Source organism: Thunnus maccoyii, chromosome 8, assembly GCF_910596095.1.
Source record: "Thunnus maccoyii chromosome 8, fThuMac1.1, whole genome shotgun sequence".
NCBI lineage: Eukaryota > Metazoa > Chordata > Actinopteri > Scombriformes > Scombridae > Thunnus > Thunnus maccoyii.
This window is the reverse complement of record NC_056540.1, coordinates 3676783-3693651: the sequence shown is the minus strand read 5'-3', so window position 1 is coordinate 3693651 and position 16869 is coordinate 3676783. Positions and strand designations below refer to the sequence as shown.

The 16869-nt window shown below is 55.6% G+C and overlaps 23 non-coding genes across 23 annotated transcripts; all 23 read right to left on the bottom strand.

The window, feature by feature from the left end:
• Window positions 1-430: 430 nt before the first annotated feature.
• LOC121902606 lies at window positions 431-594 on the bottom strand. The gene has a single exon (XR_006097600.1). It is a non-coding gene; the product is annotated as a U1 spliceosomal RNA (small nuclear RNA).
• Window positions 595-1147: 553 nt separating this feature from the next.
• Window positions 1148-1311, bottom strand: LOC121902636. The gene has a single exon (XR_006097630.1). It is a non-coding gene; the product is annotated as a U1 spliceosomal RNA (small nuclear RNA).
• Window positions 1312-2093: 782 nt separating this feature from the next.
• On the bottom strand, window positions 2094-2257 carry LOC121902627. The gene has a single exon (XR_006097621.1). It is a non-coding gene; the product is annotated as a U1 spliceosomal RNA (small nuclear RNA).
• A 575-nt stretch (window positions 2258-2832) lies between these two features.
• On the bottom strand, window positions 2833-2996 carry LOC121902626. Its single transcript, XR_006097620.1, has one exon. It is a non-coding gene; the product is annotated as a U1 spliceosomal RNA (small nuclear RNA).
• Window positions 2997-3571: 575 nt separating this feature from the next.
• Window positions 3572-3731, bottom strand: LOC121902641. Its single transcript, XR_006097634.1, has one exon. It is a non-coding gene; the product is annotated as a U1 spliceosomal RNA (small nuclear RNA).
• Window positions 3732-4306: 575 nt separating this feature from the next.
• On the bottom strand, window positions 4307-4470 carry LOC121902623. Its single transcript, XR_006097616.1, has one exon. It is a non-coding gene; the product is annotated as a U1 spliceosomal RNA (small nuclear RNA).
• A 782-nt stretch (window positions 4471-5252) lies between these two features.
• On the bottom strand, window positions 5253-5416 carry LOC121902625. The gene has a single exon (XR_006097619.1). It is a non-coding gene; the product is annotated as a U1 spliceosomal RNA (small nuclear RNA).
• Window positions 5417-5991: 575 nt separating this feature from the next.
• On the bottom strand, window positions 5992-6155 carry LOC121902711. The gene has a single exon (XR_006097701.1). It is a non-coding gene; the product is annotated as a U1 spliceosomal RNA (small nuclear RNA).
• A 575-nt stretch (window positions 6156-6730) lies between these two features.
• LOC121902700 lies at window positions 6731-6894 on the bottom strand. Its single transcript, XR_006097690.1, has one exon. It is a non-coding gene; the product is annotated as a U1 spliceosomal RNA (small nuclear RNA).
• A 575-nt stretch (window positions 6895-7469) lies between these two features.
• Window positions 7470-7633, bottom strand: LOC121902989. The gene has a single exon (XR_006097951.1). It is a non-coding gene; the product is annotated as a U1 spliceosomal RNA (small nuclear RNA).
• A 151-nt stretch (window positions 7634-7784) lies between these two features.
• On the bottom strand, window positions 7785-7948 carry LOC121902689. Its single transcript, XR_006097679.1, has one exon. It is a non-coding gene; the product is annotated as a U1 spliceosomal RNA (small nuclear RNA).
• A 575-nt stretch (window positions 7949-8523) lies between these two features.
• On the bottom strand, window positions 8524-8683 carry LOC121902638. Its single transcript, XR_006097632.1, has one exon. It is a non-coding gene; the product is annotated as a U1 spliceosomal RNA (small nuclear RNA).
• Window positions 8684-9258: 575 nt separating this feature from the next.
• Window positions 9259-9422, bottom strand: LOC121902631. Its single transcript, XR_006097625.1, has one exon. It is a non-coding gene; the product is annotated as a U1 spliceosomal RNA (small nuclear RNA).
• A 575-nt stretch (window positions 9423-9997) lies between these two features.
• LOC121903040 lies at window positions 9998-10161 on the bottom strand. The gene has a single exon (XR_006097999.1). It is a non-coding gene; the product is annotated as a U1 spliceosomal RNA (small nuclear RNA).
• Window positions 10162-10736: 575 nt separating this feature from the next.
• On the bottom strand, window positions 10737-10900 carry LOC121902678. Its single transcript, XR_006097668.1, has one exon. It is a non-coding gene; the product is annotated as a U1 spliceosomal RNA (small nuclear RNA).
• A 575-nt stretch (window positions 10901-11475) lies between these two features.
• Window positions 11476-11639, bottom strand: LOC121902667. Its single transcript, XR_006097657.1, has one exon. It is a non-coding gene; the product is annotated as a U1 spliceosomal RNA (small nuclear RNA).
• A 572-nt stretch (window positions 11640-12211) lies between these two features.
• Window positions 12212-12375, bottom strand: LOC121902655. Its single transcript, XR_006097646.1, has one exon. It is a non-coding gene; the product is annotated as a U1 spliceosomal RNA (small nuclear RNA).
• A 575-nt stretch (window positions 12376-12950) lies between these two features.
• Window positions 12951-13114, bottom strand: LOC121902644. The gene has a single exon (XR_006097635.1). It is a non-coding gene; the product is annotated as a U1 spliceosomal RNA (small nuclear RNA).
• Window positions 13115-13689: 575 nt separating this feature from the next.
• Window positions 13690-13853, bottom strand: LOC121902632. Its single transcript, XR_006097626.1, has one exon. It is a non-coding gene; the product is annotated as a U1 spliceosomal RNA (small nuclear RNA).
• Window positions 13854-14412: 559 nt separating this feature from the next.
• On the bottom strand, window positions 14413-14574 carry LOC121903039. The gene has a single exon (XR_006097998.1). It is a non-coding gene; the product is annotated as a U1 spliceosomal RNA (small nuclear RNA).
• A 575-nt stretch (window positions 14575-15149) lies between these two features.
• Window positions 15150-15313, bottom strand: LOC121903034. Its single transcript, XR_006097993.1, has one exon. It is a non-coding gene; the product is annotated as a U1 spliceosomal RNA (small nuclear RNA).
• A 575-nt stretch (window positions 15314-15888) lies between these two features.
• LOC121902621 lies at window positions 15889-16052 on the bottom strand. The gene has a single exon (XR_006097614.1). It is a non-coding gene; the product is annotated as a U1 spliceosomal RNA (small nuclear RNA).
• Window positions 16053-16627: 575 nt separating this feature from the next.
• Window positions 16628-16791, bottom strand: LOC121902610. Its single transcript, XR_006097603.1, has one exon. It is a non-coding gene; the product is annotated as a U1 spliceosomal RNA (small nuclear RNA).
• Window positions 16792-16869: the final 78 nt, after the last annotated feature.

Sequence of the window (16869 nt, the reverse complement as noted above, 5' to 3'; positions counted from 1 at the left end):
GGAAGCTCTTTCTGTCTCTGACAAGGCGAAGCCAGGCAGCCGCTGCGCCAAAGCCTAAGACCTAAGCATGCTGGTGATGGAAGAATGCCTTGCGCATATTTCTTGCAAAGAGAAAGAACCACATCAATGAGGAGGGCAAATAATACACTTTCCTTCCGTCTCAAAGGCCACGCCCATTTCCCGCTGCCAGGACTCCCGGGTGCTCTGCATTACTGAACCCAGCTTCACAGAGCGCACCAGCGGCTGCCGTACACAAACGCCGCCACTTTCTCGATAGGCTGCAAAGTTAGACGCGCCTCAAAGTCAATTTTTCCGCACTCCCTTTGACTCCAAGGGGTCGCGGTTTTGCACGCCACCCCTCCGCCGCAGTCGACCAGAAAATGGCCTTTACCCGAGGGACGCCTTTTGCTTGTTCTTTCACAGAAAAGATCAGGGGAGAGCGCGAACGCAGTCCCCCCCTACCAGAAATTATGCAGTCGAGATTCCCACATTTGGGGAATTCGCAGGGGTCAGCACAACCGGAGTGCAATGGCTGAGCCTCGCCCTGGGTTAACCACCTTCTTGATCATGGTATCTCCCCTGCCAGGTAAGTATGAGTTGGAAGTGTCGGGTCCAGGGGGGTGACTCCTAGACACAGCACTCTGGCTGACGGTGCCTACAATGCATAACCCCAGAATCCAGTGCCTTTGGCCGTTGCTCCCCTCCGTCCGTCACCACATCTCCTGCAACGTTGAAAACACTGCCGCAGTTTAACTCGGGTTTGTGGTGCACACACTCTCTTTCCTTTTCCCGTCATTCATTGCTCTACCAACCAAAACAAGAGTGTGTGAACGCCGCCAATTTCCACTCTGGCTGACGGTGCCTACAATGCATAACCCCAGAATCCAGTGCCTTTGGCCGCCGCTCCCCTCCGTCCGTCACCACATCTCCTGCAAAAAGCCACCCGGGAAGCTCTTTCTGTCTCTGACAAGGCGAAGCCAGGCAGCCGCTGCGCCAAAGCCTAAAACCTAAGCAAGGGGGTCAATTTTTCCGCACTCCCTTTGACTCCAAGGGGTCGCGGTTTTGCACGCCACCCCTCCGCCGCAGTCGACCAGAAAGTGGCCTTTACCTGAGGGACGCCTTTTGCTTGTTCTTTCACAGAAAAGATCAGGGGAGAGCGCGAACGCAGTCCCCCACTACCAGAAATTATGCAGTCCAGATTCCCACATTTGGGGAATTCGCAGGGGTCAGCACAACCGGAGTGCAATGGCTGAGCCTCGCCCTGGGTTAACCACCTTCTTGATCATGGTATCTCCCCTGCCAGGTAAGTATGAGTTGGAAGTGTCGGGTCCAGGGGGGTGACTCCTAGACACAGCACTCTGGCTGACGGTGCCTACAATGCATAACCCCAGAATCCAGTGCCTTTGGCCGCCGCTCCCCTCCGTCCGTCACCACATCTCCTGCAACGTTGAAAACACTGCCGCAGTTTAACTCGGGTTTGTGGTGCACACACTCTCTTTCCTTTTCCCGTCATTCATTGCTCTACCAACCAAAACAAGAGTGTGTGAACGCCGCCAATTTCCACTCTGGCTGACGGTGCCTACAATGCATAACCCCAGAATCCAGTGCCTTTGGCCGCCGCTCCCCTCCGTCCGTCACCACATCTCCTGCAAAAAGCCACCCGGGAAGCTCTTTCTGTCTCTGACAAGGCGAAGCCAGGCAGCCGCTGCGCCAAAGCCTAAAACCTAAGCATGCTGGTGATGGAAGAATGCCTTGCGCATATTTCTTGCAAAGAGAAAGAACCACATCAATGAGGAGGGCAAATAATACACTTTCCTTCCGTCTCAAAGGCCACGCCCATTTCCCGCTGCCAGGACTCCCGGGTGCTCTGCATTACTGAACCCAGCTTCACAGAGCGCACCAGCGGCTGCCGTACACAAACGCCGCCACTTTCTCGATAGACTGCAAAGTTAGACGCGCCTCAAAGTCAATTTTTCCGCACTCCCTTTGACTCCAAGGGGTCGCGGTTTTGCACGCCACCCCTCCGCCGCAGTCGACCAGAAAGTGGCCTTTACCCGAGGGACGCCTTTTGCTTGTTCTTTCACAGAAAAGATCAGGGGAGAGCGCGAACGCAGTCCCCCACTACCAGAAATTATGCAGTCCAGATTCCCACATTTGGGGAATTCGCAGGGGTCAGCACAACCGGAGTGCAATGGCTGAGCCTCGCCCTGGGTGAACCACCTTCTTGATCATGGTATCTCCCCTGCCAGGTAAGTATGAGTTGGAAGTGTCGGGTCCAGGGGGGTGACTCCTAGCCACAGCACTCTGGCTGACGGTGCCTACAATGCATAACCCCAGAATCCAGTGCCTTTGGCCGCCGCTCCCCTCCGTCCGTCACCACATCTCCTGCAAAAAGCCACCCGGGAAGCTCTTTCTGTCTCTGACAAGGCGAAGCCAGGCAGCCGCTGCGCCAAAGCCTAAAACCTAAGCATGCTGGTGATGGAAGAATGCCTTGCGCATATTTCTTGCAAAGAGAAAGAACCACATCAATGAGGAGGGCAAATATTACACTTTCCTTCCGTCTCAAAGGCCACGCCCATTTCCCGCTGCCAGGACTCCCGGGTGCTCTGCATTACTGAACCCAGCTTCACAGAGCGCACCAGCGGCTGCCGTACACAAACGCCGCCACTTTCTCGATAAGCTGCAAAGTTAGATGCGCCTCAAAGTCAATATTTCCGCACTCCCTTTGACTCCAAGGGGTCGCGGTTTTGCACGCCACCCCTCCGCCGCAGTCGACCAGAAAGTGGCCTTTACCCGAGGGACGCCTTTTGCTTGTTCTTTCACAGAAAAGATCAGGGGAGAGCGCGAACGCAGTCCCCCACTACCAGAAATTATGCAGTCCAGATTCCCACATTTGGGGAATTCGCAGGGGTCAGCACAACCGGAGTGCAATGGCTGAGCCTCGCCCTGGGTGAACCACCTTCTTGATCATGGTATCTCCCCTGCCAGGTAAGTATGAGTTGGAAGTGTCGGGTCCAGGGGGGTGACTCCTAGACACAGCACTCTGGCTGACGGTGCCTACAATGCATAACCCCAGAATCCAGTGCCTTTGGCCGCCGCTCCCCTCCGTCCGTCACCACATCTCCTGCAAAAAGCCACCCGGGAAGCTCTTTCTGTCTCTGACAAGGCGAAGCCAGGCAGCCGCTGCGCCAAAGCCTAAGACCTAAGCATGCTGGTGATGGAAGAATGCCTTGCGCATATTTCTTGCAAAGAGAAAGAACCACATCAATGAGGAGGGCAAATAATACACTTTCCTTCCGTCTCAAAGGCCACGCCCATTTCCCGCTGCCAGGACTCCCGGGTGCTCTGCATTACTGAACCCAGCTTCACAGAGCGCACCAGCGGCTGCCGTACACAAACGCCGCCACTTTCTCGATAGGCTGCAAAGTTAGATGCGCCTCAAAGTCAATTTTTCCGCACTCCCTTTGACTCCAAGGGGTCGCGGTTTTGCACGCCACCCCTCCGCCGCAGTCGACCAGAAAGTGGCCTTTACCCGAGGGACGCCTTTTGCTTGTTCTTTCACAGAAAAGATCAGGGGAGAGCGCGAGGTCCCCCACTACCAGAAATTATGCAGTCGAGATTCCCACATTTGGGGAATTCGCAGGGGTCAGCACAACTGGAGTGCAATGGCTGAGCCTCGCCCTGGGTGAACCACCTTCTTGATCATGGTATCTCCCCTGCCAGGTAAGTATGAGTTGGAAGTGTCGGGTCCAGGGGGGTGACTCCTAGACACAGCACTCTGGCTGACGGTGCCTACAATGCATAACCCCAGAATCCAGTGCCTTTGGCCGCAGCTCCCCTCCGTCCGTCACCACATCTCCTGCAAAAAGCCACCCGGGAAGCTCTTTCTGTCTCTGACAAGGCGAAGCCAGGCAGCCGCTGCGCCAAAGCCTAAGACCTAAGCATGCTGGTGATGGAAGAATGCCTTGCGCATATTTCTTGCAAAGAGAAAGAACCACATCAATGAGGAGGGCAAATAATACACTTTCCTTCCGTCTCAAAGGCCACGCCCATTTCCCGCTGCCAGGACTCCCGGGTGCTCTGCATTACTGAACCCAGCTTCACAGAGCGCACCAGCGGCTGCCGTACACAAACGCCGCCACTTTCTCGATAGGCTGCAAAGTTAGACGCGCCTCAAAGTCAATTTTTCCGCACTCCCTTTGACTCCAAGGGGTCGCGGTTTTGCACGCCACCCCTCCGCCGCAGTCGACCAGAAAATGGCCTTTACCCGAGGGACGCCTTTTGCTTGTTCTTTCACAGAAAAGATCAGGGGAGAGCGCGAACGCAATCCCCCCCTACCAGAAATTATGCAGTCGAGATTCCCACATTTGGGGAATTCGCAGGGGTCAGCACAACCGGAGTGCAATGGCTGAGCCTCGCCCTGGGTTAACCACCTTCTTGATCATGGTATCTCCCCTGCCAGGTAAGTATGAGTTGGAAGTGTCGGGTCCAGGGGGGTGACTCCTAGACACAGCACTCTGGCTGACGGTGCCTACAATGCATAACCCCAGAATCCAGTGCCTTTGGCCGTTGCTCCCCTCCGTCCGTCACCACATCTCCTGCAACGTTGAAAACACTGCCGCAGTTTAACTCGGGTTTGTGGTGCACACACTCTCTTTCCTTTTCCCGTCATTCATTGCTCTACCAACCAAAACAAGAGTGTGTGAACGCCGCCAATTTCCACTCTGGCTGACGGTGCCTACAATGCATAACCCCAGAATCCAGTGCCTTTGGCCGCCGCTCCCCTCCGTCCGTCACCACATCTCCTGCAAAAAGCCACCCGGGAAGCTCTTTCTGTCTCTGACAAGGCGAAGCCAGGCAGCCGCTGCGCCAAAGCCTAAAACCTAAGCATGCTGGTGATGGAAGAATGCCTTGCGCATATTTCTTGCAAAGAGAAAGAACCACATCAATGAGGAGGGCAAATAATACACTTTCCTTCCGTCTCAAAGGCCACGCCCATTTCCCGCTGCCAGGACTCCCGGGTGCTCTGCATTACTGAACCCAGCTTCACAGAGCGCACCAGCGGCTGCCGTACACAAACGCCGCCACTTTCTCGATAGGCTGCAAAGTTAGACGCGCCTCAAAGTCAATTTTTCCGCACTCCCTTTGACTCCAAGGGGTCGCGGTTTTGCACGCCACCCCTCCGCCGCAGTCGACCAGAAAGTGGCCTTTACCCGAGGGACGCCTTTTGCTTGTTCTTTCACAGAAAAGATCAGGGGAGAGCGCGAACGCAGTCCCCCACTACCAGAAATTATGCAGTCCAGATTCCCACATTTGGGGAATTCGCAGGGGTCAGCACAACCGGAGTGCAATGGCTGAGCCTCGCCCTGGGTGAACCACCTTCTTGATCATGGTATCTCCCCTGCCAGGTAAGTATGAGTTGGAAGTGTCGGGTCCAGGGGGGTGACTCCTAGCCACAGCACTCTGGCTGACGGTGCCTACAATGCATAACCCCAGAATCCAGTGCCTTTGGCCGCCGCTCCCCTCCGTCCGTCACCACATCTCCTGCAAAAAGCCACCCGGGAAGCTCTTTCTGTCTCTGACAAGGCGAAGCCAGGCAGCCGCTGCGCCAAAGCCTAAAACCTAAGCATGCTGGTGATGGAAGAATGCCTTGCGCATATTTCTTGCAAAGAGAAAGAACCACATCAATGAGGAGGGCAAATAATACACTTTCCTTCCGTCTCAAAGGCCACGCCCATTTCCCGCTGCCAGGACTCCCGGGTGCTCTGCATTACTGAACCCAGCTTCACAGAGCGCACCAGCGGCTGCCGTACACAAACGCCGCCACTTTCTCGATAGGCTGCAAAGTTAGATGCGCCTCAAAGTCAATTTTTCCGCACTCCCTTTGACTCCAAGGGGTCGCGGTTTTGCACGCCACCCCTCCGCCGCAATCGACCAGAAAGTGGCCTTTACCCGAGGGACGCCTTTTGCTTGTTCTTTCACAGAAAAGATCAGGGGAGAGCGCGAACGCAGTCCCCCACTACCAGAAATTATGCAGTCGAGATTCCCACATTTGGGGAATTCGCAGGGGTCAGCACAACCGGAGTGCAATGGCTGAGCCTCGCCCTGGGTGAACCACCTTCTTGATCATGGTATCTCCCCTGCCAGGTAAGTATGAGTTGGAAGTGTCGGGTCCAGGGGGGTGACTCCTAGACACAGCACTCTGGCTGACGGTGCCTACAATGCATAACCCCAGAATCCAGTGCCTTTGGCCGCCGCTCCCCTCCGTCCGTCACCACATCTCCTGCAAAAAGCCACCCGGGAAGCTCTTTCTGTCTCTGACAAGGCGAAGCCAGGCAGCCGCTGCGCCAAAGCCTAAGACCTAAGCATGCTGGTGATGGAAGAATGCCTTGCGCATATTTCTTGCAAAGAGAAAGAACCACATCAATGAGGAGGGCAAATAATACACTTTCCTTCCGTCTCAAAGGCCACGCCCATTTCCCGCTGCCAGGACTCCCGGGTGCTCTGCATTACTGAACCCAGCTTCACAGAGCGCACCAGCGGCTGCCGTACACAAACGCCGCCACTTTCTCGATAGGCTGCAAAGTTAGATGCGCCTCAAAGTCAATTTTTCCGCACTCCCTTTGACTCCAAGGGGTCGCGGTTTTGCACGCCACCCCTCCGCCGCAATCGACCAGAAAGTGGCCTTTACCCGAGGGACGCCTTTTGCTTGTTCTTTCACAGAAAAGATCAGGGGAGAGCGCGAACGCAGTCCCCCACTACCAGAAATTATGCAGTCGAGATTCCCACATTTGGGGAATTCGCAGGGGTCAGCACAACCGGAGTGCAATGGCTGAGCCTCGCCCTGGGTGAACCACCTTCTTGATCATGGTATCTCCCCTGCCAGGTAAGTATGAGTTGGAAGTGTCGGGTCCAGGGGGGTGACTCCTAGACACAGCACTCTGGCTGACGGTGCCTACAATGCATAACCCCAGAATCCAGTGCCTTTGGCCGCCGCTCCCCTCCGTCCGTCACCACATCTCCTGCAAAAAGCCACCCGGGAAGCTCTTTCTGTCTCTGACAAGGCGAAGCCAGGCAGCCGCTGCGCCAAAGCCTAAGACCTAAGCATGCTGGTGATGGAAGAATGCCTTGCGCATATTTCTTGCAAAGAGAAAGAACCACATCAATGAGGAGGGCAAATAATACACTTTCCTTCCGTCTCAAAGGCCACGCCCATTTCCCGCTGCCAGGACTCCCGGGTGCTCTGCATTACTGAACCCAGCTTCACAGAGCGCACCAGCGGCTGCCGTACACAAACGCCGCCACTTTCTCGATAGGCTGCAAAGTTAGACGTGCCTCAAAGTCAATTTTTCCGCACTCCCTTTGACTCCAAGGGGGCGCGGTCTTGCACGCCACCCCTCCGCCGCAGTCGACCAGAAAGTGGCCTTTACCCGAGGGACGCCTTTTGCTTGTTCTTTCACAGAGAAGATCGGGGGAGAGCGCGAACGCAGTCCCCCACTACCAGAAATTATGCAGTCGAGATTCCCACATTTGGGGAATTCGCAGGGGTCAGCACAACCGGAGTGCAATGGCTGAGCCTCGCCCTGGGTGAACCACCTTCTTGATCATGGTATCTCCCCTGCCAGGTAAGTAAAATTGGAAGTGTCGGGTCCAGGGGGGTGACTCCTAGACACAGCACTCTGGCTGACGGTGCCTACAATGCATAACCCCAGAATCGCCGCAGTCGACCAGAAAGTGGCCTTTACCCGAGGGACGCCTTTTGCTTGTTCTTTCACAGAAAAGATCAGGGGAGAGCGCGAACGCAGTCCCCCACTACCAGAAATTATGCAGTCGAGATTCCCACATTTGGGGAATTCGCAGGGGTCAGCACAACCGGAGTGCAATGGCTGAGCCTCGCCCTGGGTGAACCACCTTCTTGATCATGGTATCTCCCCTGCCAGGTAAGTATGAGTTGGAAGTGTCGGGTCCAGGGGGGTGACTCCTAGACACAGCACTCTGGCTGACGGTGCCTACAATGCATAACCCCAGAATCCAGTGCCTTTGGCCGCCGCTCCCCTCCGTCCGTCACCACATCTCCTGCAAAAAGCCACCCGGGAAGCTCTTTCTGTCTCTGACAAGGCGAAGCCAGGCAGCCGCTGCGCCAAAGCCTAAGACCTAAGCATGCTGGTGATGGAAGAATGCCTTGCGCATATTTCTTGCAAAGAGAAAGAACCACATCAATGAGGAGGGCAAATAATACACTTTCCTTCCGTCTCAAAGGCCACGCCCATTTCCCGCTGCCAGGACTCCCGGGTGCTCTGCATTACTGAACCCAGCTTCACAGAGCGCACCAGCGGCTGCCGTACACAAACGCCGCCACTTTCTCGATAGGCTGCAAAGTTAGATGCGCCTCAAAGTCAATTTTTCCGCACTCCCTTTGACTCCAAGGGGTCGCGGTTTTGCACGCCACCCCTCCGCCGCAGTCGACCAGAAAGTGGCCTTTACCCGAGGGACGCCTTTTGCTTGTTCTTTCACAGAAAAGATCAGGGGAGAGCGCGAGGTCCCCCACTACCAGAAATTATGCAGTCGAGATTCCCACATTTGGGGAATTCGTAGGGGTCAGCACAACCGGAGTGCAATGGCTGAGCCTCGCCCTGGGTGAACCACCTTCTTGATCATGGTATCTCCCCTGCCAGGTAAGTATGAGTTGGAAGTGTCGGGTCCAGGGGGGTGACTCCTAGACACAGCACTCTGGCTGACGGTGCCTACAATGCATAACCCCAGAATCCAGTGCCTTTGGCCGCAGCTCCCCTCCGTCCGTCACCACATCTCCTGCAAAAAGCCACCCGGGAAGCTCTTTCTGTCTCTGACAAGGCGAAGCCAGGCAGCCGCTGCGCCAAAGCCTAAGACCTAAGCATGCTGGTGATGGAAGAATGCCTTGCGCATATTTCTTGCAAAGAGAAAGAACCACATCAATGAGGAGGGCAAATAATACACTTTCCTTCCGTCTCAAAGGCCACGCCCATTTCCCGCTGCCAGGACTCCCGGGTGCTCTGCATTACTGAACCCAGCTTCACAGAGCGCACCAGCGGCTGCCGTACACAAACGCCGCCACTTTCTCGATAGGCTGCAAAGTTAGACGCGCCTCAAAGTCAATTTTTCCGCACTCCCTTTGACTCCAAGGGGTCGCGGTTTTGCACGCCACCCCTCCGCCGCAGTCGACCAGAAAGTGGCCTTTACCTGAGGGACGCCTTTTGCTTGTTCTTTCACAGAAAAGATCAGGGGAGAGCGCGAACGCAGTCCCTCCCTACCAGAAATTATGCAGTCGAGATTCCCACATTTGGGGAATTCGCAGGGGTCAGCACAACCGGAGTGCAATGGCTGAGCCTCGCCCTGGGTTAACCACCTTCTTGATCATGGTATCTCCCCTGCCAGGTAAGTATGAGTTGGAAGTGTCGGGTCCAGGGGGGTGACTCCTAGACACAGCACTCTGGCTGACGGTGCCTACAATGCATAACCCCAGAATCCAGTGCCTTTGGCCGCCGCTCCCCTCCGTCCGTCACCACATCTCCTGCAAAAAGCCACCCGGGAAGCTCTTTCTGTCTCTGACAAGGCGAAGCCAGGCAGCCGCTGCGCCAAAGCCTAAGACCTAAGCATGCTGGTGATGGAAGAATGCCTTGCGCATATTTCTTGCAAAGAGAAAGAACCACATCAATGAGGAGGGCAAATAATACACTTTCCTTCCGTCTCAAAGGCCACGCCCATTTCCCGCTGCCAGGACTCCCGGGTGCTCTGCATTACTGAACCCAGCTTCACAGAGCGCACCAGCGGCTGCCGTACACAAACGCCGCCACTTTCTCGATAGGCTGCAAAGTTAGACGCGCCTCAAAGTCAATTTTTCCGCACTCCCTTTGACTCCAAGGGGTCGCGGTTTTGCACGCCACCCCTCCGCCGCAGTCGACCAGAAAGTGGCCTTTACCCGAGGGACGCCTTTTGCTTGTTCTTTCACAGAAAAGATCAGGGGAGAGCGCGAACGCAGTCCCCCCCTACCAAAAATTATGCAGTCGAGATTCCCACATTTGGGGAATTCGCAGGGGTCAGCACAACCGGAGTGCAATGGCTGAGCCTCGCCCTGGGTTAACCACCTTCTTGATCATGGTATCTCCCCTGCCAGGTAAGTATGAGTTGGAAGTGTCGGGTCCAGGGGGGTGACTCCTAGACACAGCACTCTGGCTGACGGTGCCTACAATGCATAACCCCAGAATCCAGTGCCTTTGGCCGCCGCTCCCCTCCGTCCGTCACCACATCTCCTGCAAAAAGCCACCCGGGAAGCTCTTTCTGTCTCTGACAAGGCGAAGCCAGGCAGCCGCTGCGCCAAAGCCTAAGACCTAAGCATGCTGGTGATGGAAGAATGCCTTGCGCATATTTCTTGCAAAGAGAAAGAACCACATCAATGAGGAGGGCAAATAATACACTTTCCTTCCGTCTCAAAGGCCACGCCCATTTCCCGCTGCCAGGACTCCCGGGTGCTCTGCATTACTGAACCCAGCTTCACAGAGCGCACCAGCGGCTGCCGTACACAAACGCCGCCACTTTCTCGATAGGCTGCAAAGTTAGATGCGCCTCAAAGTCAATTTTTCCGCACTCCCTTTGACTCCAAGGGGTCGCGGTTTTGCACGCCACCCCTCCGCCGCAGTCGACCAGAAAGTGGCCTTTACCCGAGGGACGCCTTTTGCTTGTTCTTTCACAGAAAAGATCAGGGGAGAGCGCGAACGCAGTCCCCCACTACCAGAAATTATGCAGTCGAGATTCCCACATTTGGGGAATTCGCAGGGGTCAGCACAACCGGAGTGCAATGGCTGAGCCTCGCCCTGGGTGAACCACCTTCTTGATCATGGTATCTCCCCTGCCAGGTAAGTATGAGTTGGAAGTGTCGGGTCCAGGGGGGTGACTCCTAGACACAGCACTCTGGCTGACGGTGCCTACAATGCATAACCCCAGAATCCAGTGCCTTTGGCCGCCGCTCCCCTCCGTCCGTCACCACATCTCCTGCAAAAAGCCACCCGGGAAGCTCTTTCTGTCTCTGACAAGGCGAAGCCAGGCAGCCGCTGCGCCAAAGCCTAAGACCTAAGCATGCTGGTGATGGAAGAATGCCTTGCGCATATTTCTTGCAAAGAGAAAGAACCACATCAATGAGGAGGGCAAATAATACACTTTCCTTCCGTCTCAAAGGCCACGCCCATTTCCCGCTGCCAGGACTCCCGGGTGCTCTGCATTACTGAACCCAGCTTCACAGAGCGCACCAGCGGCTGCCGTACACAAACGCCGCCACTTTCTCGATAGGCTGCAAAGTTAGACGCGCCTCAAAGTCAATTTTTCCGCACTCCCTTTGACTCCAAGGGGTCGCGGTTTTGCACGCCACCCCTCCGCCGCAGTCGACCAGAAAGTGGCCTTTACCCGAGGGACGCCTTTTGCTTGTTCTTTCACGGAAAAGATCAGGGGAGAGCGCGAACGCAGTCCCCCACTACCAGAAATTATGCAGTCGAGATTCCCACATTTGGGGAATTCGCAGGGGTCAGCACAACCGGAGTGCAATGGCTGAGCCTCGCCCTGGGTGAACCACCTTCTTGATCATGGTATCTCCCCTGCCAGGTAAGTATGAGTTGGAAGTGTCGGGTCCAGGGGGGTGACTCCTAGACACAGCACTCTGGCTGACGGTGCCTACAATGCATAACCCCAGAATCCAGTGCCTTTGGCCGCCGCTCCCCTCCGTCCGTCACCACATCTCCTGCAAAAAGCCACCCGGGAAGCTCTTTCTGTCTCTGACAAGGCGAAGCCAGGCAGCCGCTGCGCCAAAGCCTAAGACCTAAGCATGCTGGTGATGGAAGAATGCCTTGCGCATATTTCTTGCAAAGAGAAAGAACCACATCAATGAGGAGGGCAAATAATACACTTTCCTTCCGTCTCAAAGGCCACGCCCATTTCCCGCTGCCAGGACTCCCGGGTGCTCTGCATTACTGAACCCAGCTTCACAGAGCGCACCAGCGGCTGCCGTACACAAACGCCGCCACTTTCTCGATAGGCTGCAAAGTTAGATGCGCCTCAAAGTCAATTTTTCCGCACTCCCTTTGACTCCAAGGGGTCGCGGTTTTGCACGCCACCCCTCCGCCGCAGTCGACCAGAAAGTGGCCTTTACCCGAGGGACGCCTTTTGCTTCTTTCACAGAAAAGATCAGGGGAGAGCGCGAACGCAGTCCCCCACTACCAGAAATTATGCAGTCGAGATTCCCACATTTGGGGAATTCGCAGGGGTCAGCACAACCGGAGTGCAATGGCTGAGCCTCGCCCTGGGTGAACCACCTTCTTGATCATGGTATCTCCCCTGCCAGGTAAGTATGAGTTGGAAGTGTCGGGTCCAGGGGGGTGACTCCTAGACACAGCACTCTGGCTGACGGTGCCTACAATGCATAACCCCAGAATCCAGTGCCTTTGGCCGCCGCTCCCCTCCGTCCGTCACCACATCTCCTGCAAAAAGCCACCCGGGAAGCTCTTTCTGTCTCTGACAAGGCGAAGCCAGGCAGCCGCTGCGCCAAAGCCTAAGACCTAAGCATGCTGGTGATGGAAGAATGCCTTGCGCATATTTCTTGCAAAGAGAAAGAACCACATCAATGAGGAGGGCAAATAATACACTTTCCTTCCGTCTCAAAGGCCACGCCCATTTCCCGCTGCCAGGACTCCCGGGTGCTCTGCATTACTGAACCCAGCTTCACAGAGCGCATCAGCGGCTGCCGTACACAAACGCCGCCACTTTCTCGATAGGCTGCAAAGTTAGATGCGCCTCAAAGTCAATTTTTCCGCACTCCCTTTGACTCCAAGGGGTCGCGGTTTTGCACGCCACCCCTCCGCCGCAGTCGACCAGAAAGTGGCCTTTACCCGAGGGACGCCTTTTGCTTGTTCTTTCACAGAAAAGATCAGGGGAGAGCGCGAACGCAGTCCCCCACTACCAGAAATTATGCAGTCGAGATTCCCACATTTGGGGAATTCGCAGGGGTCAGCACAACCGGAGTGCAATGGCTGAGCCTCGCCCTGGGTGAACCACCTTCTTGATCATGGTATCTCCCCTGCCAGGTAAGTATGAGTTGGAAGTGTCGGGTCCAGGGGGGTGACTCCTAGACACAGCACTCTGGCTGACGGTGCCTACAATGCATAACCCCAGAATCCAGTGCCTTTGGCCGCCGCTCCCCTCCGTCCGTCACCACATCTCCTGCAAAAAGCCACCCGGGAAGCTCTTTCTGTCTCTGACAAGGCGAAGCCAGGCAGCCGCTGCGCCAAAGCCTAAGACCTAAGCATGCTGGTGATGGAAGAATGCCTTGCGCATATTTCTTGCAAAGAGAAAGAACCACATCAATGAGGAGGGCAAATAATACACTTTCCTTCCGTCTCAAAGGCCACGCCCATTTCCCGCTGCCAGGACTCCCGGGTGCTCTGCATTACTGAACCCAGCTTCACAGAGCGCACCAGCGGCTGCCGTACACAAACGCCGCCACTTTCTCGATAGGCTGCAAAGTTAGATGCGCCTCAAAGTCAATTTTTCCGCACTCCCTTTGACTCCAAGGGGTCGCGGTTTTGCACGCCACCCCCCCGCCGCAGTCGACCAGAAAGTGGCCTTTACCCGAGGGACGCCTTTTGCTTGTTCTTTCACAGAAAAGATCAGGGGAGAGCGCGAACGCAGTCCCCCACTACCAGAAATTATGCAGTCGAGATTCCCACATTTGGGGAATTCGCAGGGGTCAGCACAACCGGAGTGCAATGGCTGAGCCTCGCCCTGGGTGAACCACCTTCTTGATCATGGTATCTCCCCTGCCAGGTAAGTATGAGTTGGAAGTGTCGGGTCCAGAGGGGTGACTCCTAGACACAGCACTCTGGCTGACGGTGCCTACAATGCATAACCCCAGAATCCAGTGCCTTTGGCTGCCGCTCCCCTCCGTCCGTCACCACATCTCCTGCAAAAAGCCACCCGGGAAGCTCTTTCTGTCTCTGACAAGGCGAAGCCAGGCAGCCGCTGCGCCAAAGCCTAAGACCTAAGCATGCTGGTGATGGAAGAATGCCTTGCGCATATTTCTTGCAAAGAGAAAGAACCACATCAATGAGGAGGGCAAATAATACACTTTCCTTCCGTCTCAAAGGCCACGCCCATTTCCCGCTGCCAGGACTCCCGGGTGCTCTGCATTACTGAACCCAGCTTCACAGAGCGCACCAGCGGCTGCCGTACACAAACGCCGCCACTTTCTCGATAGGCTGCAAAGTTAGATGCGCCTCAAAGTCAATTTTTCCGCACTCCCTTTGACTCCAAGGGGTCGCGGTTTTGCACGCCACCCCTCCGCCGCAGTCGACCAGAAAGTGGCCTTTAGCTTGTTCTTTCACAGAAAAGATCAGGGGAGAGCGCGAACGCAGTCCCCACTACCAGAAATTATGCAGTCGAGATTCCCACATTTGGGGAATTCGCAGGGGTCAGCACAACCGGAGTGCAATGGCTGAGCCTCGCCCTGGGTGAACCACCTTCTTGATCATGGTATCTCCCCTGCCAGGTAAGTATGAGTTGGAAGTGTCGGGTCCAGAGGGGTGACTCCTAGACACAGCACTCTGGCTGACGGTGCCTACAATGCATAACCCCAGAATCCAGTGCCTTTGGCCGCCGCTCCCCTCCGTCCGTCACCACATCTCCTGCAAAAAGCCACCCGGGAAGCTCTTTCTGTCTCTGACAAGGCGAAGCCAGGCAGCCGCTGCGCCAAAGCCTAAGACCTAAGCATGCTGGTGATGGAAGAATGCCTTGCGCATATTTCTTGCAAAGAGAAAGAACCACATCAATGAGGAGGGCAAATAATACACTTTCCTTCCGTCTCAAAGGCCACGCCCATTTCCCGCTGCCAGGACTCCCGGGTGCTCTGCATTACTGAACCCAGCTTCACAGAGCGCACCAGCGGCTGCCGTACACAAACGCCGCCACTTTCTCGATAGGCTGCAAAGTTAGATGCGCCTCAAAGTCAATTTTTCCGCACTCCCTTTGACTCCAAGGGGTCGCGGTTTTGCACGCCACCCCTCCGCCGCAGTCGACCAGAAAGTGGCCTTTACCCGAGGGACGCCTTTTGCTTGTTCTTTCACAGAAAAGATCAGGGGAGAGCGCGAACGCAGTCCCCCACTACCAGAAATTATGCAGTCGAGATTCCCACATTTGGGGAATTCGCAGGAGTCAGCACAACCGGAGTGCAATGGCTGAGCCTCGCCCTGGGTGAACCACCTTCTTGATCATGGTATCTCCCCTGCCAGGTAAGTATGAGTTGGAAGTGTCGGGTCCAGGGGGGTGACTCCTAGACACAGCACTCTGGCTGACGGTGCCTACAATGCATAACCCCAGAATCCAGTGCCTTTGGCCGCCGCTCCCCTCCGTCCGTCACCACATCTCCTGCAAAAAGCCACCCGGGAAGCTCTTTCTGTCTCTGACAAGGCGAAGCCAGGCAGCCGCTGCGCCAAAGCCTAAGACCTAAGCATGCTGGTGATGGAAGAATGCCTTGCGCATATTTCTTGCAAAGAGAAAGAACCACATCAATGAGGAGGGCAAATAATACACTTTCCTTCCATCTCAAAGGCCACGCCCATTTCCCGCTGCCAGGACTCCCGGGTGCTCTGCATTACTGAACCCAGCTTCACAGAGCGCACCAGCGGCTGCCGTACACAAACGCCGCCACTTTCTCGATAGGCTGCAAAGTTAGACGCGCCTCAAAGTCAATTTTTCCGCACTCCCTTTGACTCCAAGGGGTCGCGGTTTTGCACGCCACCCCTCCGCCGCAGTCGACCAGAAAGTGGCCTTTACCCGAGGGACGCCTTTTGCTTGTTCTCTCACAGAAAAGATCAGGGGAGAGCGCGAACGCAGTCCCCCACTACCAGAAATTATGCAGTCGAGATTCCCACATTTGGGGAATTCGCAGGGGTCAGCACAACCGGAGTGCAATGGCTGAGCCTCGCCCTGGGTGAACCACCTTCTTGATCATGGTATCTCCCCTGCCAGGTAAGTATGAGTTGGAAGTGTCGGGTCCAGGGGGGTGACTCCTAGACACAGCACTCTGGCTGACGGTGCCTACAATGCATAACCCCAGAATCCAGTGCCTTTGGCCGCCGCTCCCCTCCATCCGTCACCACATCTCCTGCAAAAAGCCACCCGGGAAGCTCTTTCTGTCTCTGACAAGGCGAAGCCAGGCAGCCGCTGCGCCAAAGCCTAAGACCTAAGCATGCTGGTGATGGAAGAATGCCTTGCGCATATTTCTTGCAAAGAGAAAGAACCACATCAATGAGGAGGGCAAATAATACACTTTCCTTCCGTCTCAAAGGCCACGCCCATTTCCCGCTGCCAGGACTCCCGGGTGCTCTGCATTACTGAACCCAGCTTCACAGAGCGCACCAGCGGCTGCCGTACACAAACGCCGCCACTTTCTCGATAGGCTGCAAAGTTAGATGCGCCTCAAAGTCAATTTTTCCGCACTCCCTTTGACTCCAAGGGGTCGCGGTTTTGCACGCCACCCCTCCGCCGCAGTCGACCAGAAAGTGGCCTTTACCCGAGGGACGCCTTTTGCTTGTTCTTTCACAGAAAAGATCAGGGGAGAGCGCGAACGCAGTCCCCCACTACCAGAAATTATGCAGTCGAGATTCCCACATTTGGGGAATTCGCAGGGGTCAGCACAACCGGAGTGCAATGGCTGAGCCTCGCCCTGGGTGAACCACCTTCTTGATCATGGTATCTCCCCTGCCAGGTAAGTATGAGTTGGAAGTGTCGGGTCCAGGGGGGTGACTCCTAGACACAGCACTCTGGCTGACGGTGCCTACAATGCATAACCCC